At 36.5% G+C, this 7310-nt stretch overlaps 1 protein-coding gene across 2 annotated transcripts in view; it reads right to left on the reverse strand.

Annotated features, from left to right (window-relative positions):
- Positions 1–7310, reverse strand: part of MLLT3 (MLLT3 super elongation complex subunit) — a 281107-nt gene that overhangs the window by 194338 nt on the left and 79459 nt on the right. The gene's annotated exons all lie outside the window — the stretch shown is intronic.

Consider the following 7310-nt stretch of genomic DNA (forward strand, 5'->3'; position numbering starts at 1 on the left):
CAATCTGCATGAAAATGTCTATAAAATTGCTCCATAGAACAATGAATGATGAAATATTTCTGCCAGATAAAATGTACCATGCAAAATAAAAATTATCTTTCATACTTTTTTAAAGCAATGGAAGAAAATTACTGTGACTAACTAGAAACAACATCCTTCAATAAAAATATTAAAGGAAATGCCTGTGGCACAGAGTAGCTGTCATGAATGACCCACCACCTTTTACCAGGGGTCTCAGGTGGGATTACCACTCATCCTAGCTTCCCTTCCCATTCATACGTGTCCAGCAGAACTCTGAATGAGCTCCTGCTGGTCACTCCTTTTCACTGAAGGTTTCCCAACTCCAAAGCCTCTCCACCCCTGCTTTTTTTTTTTTTTTTAAGCATTCCCAAAGGGAGATAAGAAGTTAAAACTTTTCATTCCAAGAGGAAAAAAACAAATGAGAGACCCTGGTAAAGGACCCCCTCAGGCTACAGCGGGAGCCAAGGTATCTTCGACCTTCTGGAAGGCCACCTACCAGCTAGGAAGGAGGAGGGGGGAGGGGAACAGGAGGGAGGAGAGGAAGAAGAGGGGTGAAAGGGGAGAGGACATGAACAAGAAAGTAAGGAACTAAAGAAGAAAGATGAGACAAAAAGGAGCAGTGAAAAAAAGTACCTAGCTCCTTAACATTTATGAGTTCTGCTAACAGAAAGACAAATTAGATTCTTAGGGGTTTTTTTTTTCTTTTTTTTCTTTTTTTTCTTTTTTTTAAGTACCAAGGTTTTAAATGAAATTTAAAGCTCTTGTTTTCATTCCTCCTATCAAATGTAACAGTATCCCCACTACACATGCTTCTTATTTCACTCATCTGTAAACCATTCCCGTCAACTCTCAAATGCAGGTCTAGTCAATCCCAAGGTCACTGGGCACACATGCTTCTCCATTTAATAGGTTTGGGATACAACCTCCTTGCTGTAAGATATTTTTTTTAGCTCTTTTAATGTGTCAGTCCAGGATTTTAATACCTTTCATCAAACTATTACTCATTACTGGTCTCACAAGACCCATAGTAGTTTAGCTTGAAGTCTGACCCTCTAAATTTACATGTTGTGACATTCTTTGAAGGTATTTATTAAAAATCAGGGCAAGGATATTGGTACTGAGACCAAATAAGCAATATCTTCTGTAATTTTGACCACAGCAAAGAAAGGCTTGGATGTTGACAAGGTAGGTGGGAAGGTTGCTGTGCAGAATATATGTATGTTTAAGATCAGAGAGCACCATAATATTTCATGTAAAAAATTTCATAAAGTACTCAGAATGTAAAAATCAAGTAAAACCAACAAATGTTTATTAGGCAATTAGGCACCCATGAGCTGTCTAAGCACTCTGCTGTCAATGGTAAATTTTTTGTAAAGTAAACTCATTAAAGTTTAGTGTACATGCATACAGAAAAGTGTAACAAATCCTAAGTATATAGCTTAAGGAACTTTCACTAAATCAACAAACCAGAGTAACCACCACCCGATTCAAGACATAGAAGATTGTGAGCTTCTTAGAGCCTGCCCCAGTGTTCCCTACCAGTTCTATGCTCCTTCAAAATGCACGTGCCCAAAGGGTAGCACAAGGCTTTTTTTGAACTTTATATTAACAGAACCATAAAATACATATTCTTCTGTGTCTGGCTTCTTAAGCTAATGTTACATTTGTGAGATTTTTTTCACGTTGTTGAATATAACAGTAGTTAGTTCATTCTCACTAATGTATAGAAGAAATCTATTATTCCACAGAAGGAATATTATACGACATATTTATCCATTCTACTACTGATGGACGTTTTAGGCTATTATGAGTAGTTCTGCTATGAATATTCTTGTATGTCTTGTACATGTACATACTCACACATACATATTCACACTCCTAGGAGTAGAATAGCCAGATCACTAGGTATGTCTAAGTTTAACTTTACTGGTAATTTTCCAAAATGATTGTACCAATTTACAATTCCTACTAGCACAGTATGAGAGTTTCAATTGTTCTACATTCCCATCAACACTTTGTCTTTCTTAATTTTAGCCATTGTGGCGGGTGTGTGGAAGAATCAGACTGTGGTTTAAGTTGCCTCTCTCTAAGAACTAATGAGGTTAGCCAACTTTCAACATGTTTATTGTACATATTTGGACACTTTTATGAAGTGAAGTGTCTAATGTTAAAGTCTTTTATCCACTTTTTCTACTGGTTAACTATTCTGTATTGATTTGGCCAAGTCCTTTATATATTATGGATCTAAGTGCTTAGGAAGAAGCTTTGGAACAAACATGATATACACACATAAAAAAGACCCAGGACAAAGTCAAAGGTTAAAATTCTGTCATCAGCCTACAAGTATACAAGGAAGGATCAATCTAAAGCTGTCAGACAGAGAAAGACACATAGAAAAGGGAGAATCTGAAGTGGACGATGAAGAAATTAATCAATTTAAGTAAGTGGAACAAGATGGAATAATCATAGCAGGAGAATAAAGAGCCATGAGCAGCAAAATTCAAGTCAGAATGAGCCTTATTCACGGGTGAACGTTGCTTTTCCTAAAGCTCAAGTCTTTATTGGGCACCAAATAGGCTGGATAAAAATAAAGGCAGATAGAGGTGGGCTATGGAGTTTTCAAGAGGCCTTTTTTAACACTTTAAATACATTACCTTCTTTAATCACCCCAAGTCTGCAATATGGGTATTATCCCCCATTTACCAATGAAGAAGTCAAATAACTTGCCTAATATCATAGCTAAGGAGCAAGAGAACCAGACTAAGAATCAAGGTCTGCCTATGTCTAAAGCCTACGATTTTTCTACTAAAGATTCTAGATCTCAACAAGCACCATTATTATAAAATTTAATTTCTACTACGGTAGCTCCCAGGAACTGAATCCAAAAACAGTCATTAAAGCATTAGAAGCTTCAGAGCTTCATATAGGTACTACTTGCCTTCTGACATAAGGCATTTCAGGAAACGTGCTCTTTTCGAAAACACAAGGGTCAAATCTGAAAAGTCAAACAACAGAGCTGATCTAGTGCCACACTCTGAAAATATCTGTAATGCTGCAGTATCTTTGGGTGACAGGAAAGATAGGAAATGGACACATTTATTGTAGATATCCTGATTTCAGAAATGAGAAAAGTGGTACGCCTCAGAATCAAAGAAGCACAGGAAGTGTTATAAGACCTGATCTATTCCCAGTGCAATAGAAGTTTATTAAAATCCCTAATTATCTATCGCATTTTTAGAAACAATCTTCAACAAAATAGTTCCAGCATTCGGTACATGTTCATTAATTGTGGTTGTGGCTTTTTTTTTTTTTTTTGCTTCATCATTAAACACAGCTTAAATCTAATGAGCATCTAATTGAGGTTAAAGACACATCCTAACAATTTCCATCTTTGTCTCAATTACATTAAGATTATAGGCTACACCCCTGAATGTGTATACAAATATATACATGTGTGCACTCATAATAGCACTTTTCCATGCTTTCAACTTATTTTTATAAAATGGGGTAATACAACAAAATAGTTAATCTAATACACTAATACATATTCCTGTAAGGGAAAACGTGCCACCAAAATCCAACTGTTAGCTGAAAAGCAGTTATATTAGTTTCCTATGGCTGCTGGAACAAATTACCAGAAACTTGGTGGCGTAGAACAATAGGAATTTATTCCCTCACAGTTTTGGAGATCAGGAGTCCAAAATCAGTTTCACTGGGCAGAAATTAAGGTTTCAGCAGGGCTGTGCTCCCTCCAGAGGCTCTACAGAACAATCTGCTCCTTGCCTCTTTCAGCTTCTGGGGGCTACAAGTAGTCCTTGACTTGTGGCCACATCACTCCAAACCATGCCTTCATCTTCCACTGTCTTTTCTGTGTGTCTATCAAATCTCCCTCTCCTTTCTCTTACAAGGATACTTATGATGGTATGCAGAGAAAACTCAGGATAGAGATAATCCAGGATGATCTCCTCCTCTAAGCCTCGCAACTTAATCATATTTGCAAACTACTTCTCACTTTCCAAACATGTAACACCTATAGGACATGCACGTATCTTTGCGCCACCACTCAGCCCACTCTAGCAGCTTACTGTAGGGCTGTTCAAATTACTCATCAGTTCATATATTAAAGCCCCAAGTGTAGAAAAGTAGTGCGGGAAATTTCAACCTGTACTGTCGTGAAATTCAGGGTGCACCCAAGTCTAATGTCCAGAAAAATCAGAACTGCCCATGTCATACTATAGACGTCCATTAGTGGTAAAAATCTGGCACATGATTATCAACTCCAGCTAAACATTAAATCACCTACAAACATTTTACAACTTCTGATACTAGGGCCCCACCCAAGACCCCTGAAATTAGAATCTGGGTGTACAGCCCAGATCTGGGGTATTTTGCTTGTTTGTTTTTAAAACTCAGGTGATGCAAATGTGAAACTAGAGTTGAAAAACTAGCATCTGTAGCAGAAAAGTTAAAATGGAATGGATACCTTAATTATACAGGGAAAGGGTTTTTTTTTAATTTGTTTTATCATTATAACCAATTTAACACAACCAATTTTTCTCCTTAGGGACAAAGGATCCCTTTAATAATCATGTCCTTCATTTAATTTGAAAATATATTGATATCAGAAGTTCTAAATACTTACCTCTATAACTCTTGCAGCCAAACCAGAATATGTGAGCAGGACGGCTAACCAAGAAATAGTACAAATTAAATGCCTTGTTTCATTACAAGGATCCATGAGTTCATTTAATCGACACTGCTTTAACAGTACCAAGTAATGCTTGCTTAGAACAAACAGCTCATGAAAATATTCTTATTATATTGAGATCATTTCAGAATTATGCTTACTGTTTCACAATTTTATTTTTATATGGAGGACCATTGCTAAGGCATGGAAAATGACAGTCAAGATTCCAAGATGGTAAATCTAATTTTCTATCACCCAGGCTAATTATTCAAACAAAGGATGTTCTTTTCATGTCTCCGATTCCTCTTCCTTCTTTTTGGGACCTGCTCTTTTACCCATCTGTCTAGGGGTTTTCTTACTACCTCCACTACAGAGAAAAGGAAGGGAAACTCAAAAATCAGCAGATTCTGTTACTGTTTATTTTTGGAAATGTTTCATATTAAACAAAAGTAAGCCTATAAATAGCAAAGGTTGGGAGCAGAGAATATTGTTTGTTAAGTTTGCTTAGGAATATGTTTTATTTTGTTGATCAGTGTAATAAATAAGTGCAAAATTGGTAAACAGGGTACCTCAACAAATGGATTTCACAAATGAAGGATCAAATCAGGAAATAATATAAAGGTTGGGTTTCCGGTGTTACCCTTACTTCTCATTACATGGATAAAAAATTACCAAGAGTAGAACACACACGTTTCCATATGAAAACCGTACGTAAGAATGACTAAACTTTTTGGGGCACCTGGGTGGCTCAGTCATTAAGTGTCTGCCTTTGGCTCAGGTCATGATCCCAGGGTCCTGGGATCGAGCCCCGCATCGGGCTCCCTGCTCAGCAGGAAGTCTGCTTCTCCCTCTCCCACTCTCCCTGCTTGTGTTCCCTCTCTCGCTGTGTCTCTCTCTGTCAAATAAATAAATAAAATATTAAAAAAAAAAAAAAAGAATGACTAAACTTTTGATTTGAGATACACATTTTTGTTTTTATACAATGCAAGGCAAAATGTATGCCCAGTGGAAAAAGAACTTCAAAGTCCCTTAGGGAATATTCCACCTAACTCACCTTTCAAATTTTTCAGAGCTTAAATCTGTCATGATACAGAGGTTAAGGTGTCAGTTCCTAGATGACATAAATGGGAATTTATACAACAACTTTCTTTCAAAATCTGAAAAATGTTTTTCAGAAATTCACATCTATTTTATGTGTCTTTTTCTCTGGTAAACATCTTCACAAAAACAATTACTAAATATAAACTGGTATTCAGTCTGCCACAAACCAAAAGTACTTGGCAAACTGCTTACTCCTTTTTAATGAAGCACGCATTATATATTTATGTCACACTTTTAAGATTTATTTATTTATTTTAGAAAGGGGGAGAGAGAACGTGCACGTGAGTGGGGCCAGGGGCAGAGGGAGAGGGAGAGAATCTCAAGCAGACTCCCGGCTGAGCACAGAGCCCAGCCTGGGGCTTGATCTCACGACTCTGAGATCATGACCTGAGGGAGCTAAAACCAAGAGTCACAGTCTTAACAAACTGTGCCACCCAGGCACCCCTATGTCATACTTCTTTTTAACCCAAATATATTTTAACACATCTACTCATATTTGTAGCTACCTCTTTGTTTCTTGCCCCAAAAAGAAAAATCCAAGAAAGGTTTTTTTCATGACACACTACCCCTTGTTTCCTCCCCTCTATCCATTACACAGTTGCTTTTTCAAATATATTTTCCTTTCAACTTCATATTCATGTTTTCTTTTTATCTTTTTTAAAGCACTGCTTGTCTTTATTTTAATTCTTTGTCAACTAATTAGGATTTCATCCTGCTGGCGGCCACTCTAATTCTATAGCCTCCCCATTGAAAAGCAAGTTTCACTTCTCATTTATCTTCCCCTAAACTTTTTCCTCTTCTCTCAATTTCACTTGCAGTATTAATTTCAACCAAGTTCTAAGAGGAAGTATGCCACTAAATGTGTAACTGCATTTCACATCAGAGTAAGATAAGAAACTGTTGATTCTCCATCATTTCTGGAAATGTAAAATATACAAAACAGGAATTAAAAACAAATTTTAAAAACCTCTGGGGGAAAGGAAGATGGCTTGAGGTCTCCTTCCATATTTCCAAAAGGTGTCTCCATCTTATCTGTGTAATAATCTGTGTAAACTACTGATTCACAGGAAAGCTAAGAAACTTAATTTTAGTTTATACTAAGTAACTAAAATATTTACAAAACATCCACTCTTTGTTAATATAATAACAGGCAGCATTATTCAAAAATCCCACAAAAAACAAATTAATTGCAATGTTGTTTTCACAGCTGTGTTCAATTACGGATTTGGTATTGGCCCCTAAATGCCATGACTTCAAGTAAGAGATTAAACATTACCAGCGATCATTTAATCTGTGAAATTAAGACATTCAAGTATATGATAAAGTCTTCACAATCATCTAGAAAATACTGTTCGACTAAAGTGACCCTTAAAAACATTCACCAGCAACACTTTAAAAAGGTTTTTGTTGTTAGAAATACAGTACAGAAAACCTAGGAAATGTAGAAATACACACAAAATTTAAATTCACTCATAGTCCTACCAACCAGAAGTAACTACTG

This window comes from Leptonychotes weddellii, chromosome 14, assembly GCF_054177405.1.
Source record: "Leptonychotes weddellii isolate Sample4059 chromosome 14, ASM5417740v2, whole genome shotgun sequence".
Taxonomy (NCBI): Eukaryota; Metazoa; Chordata; class Mammalia; order Carnivora; family Phocidae; genus Leptonychotes; species Leptonychotes weddellii.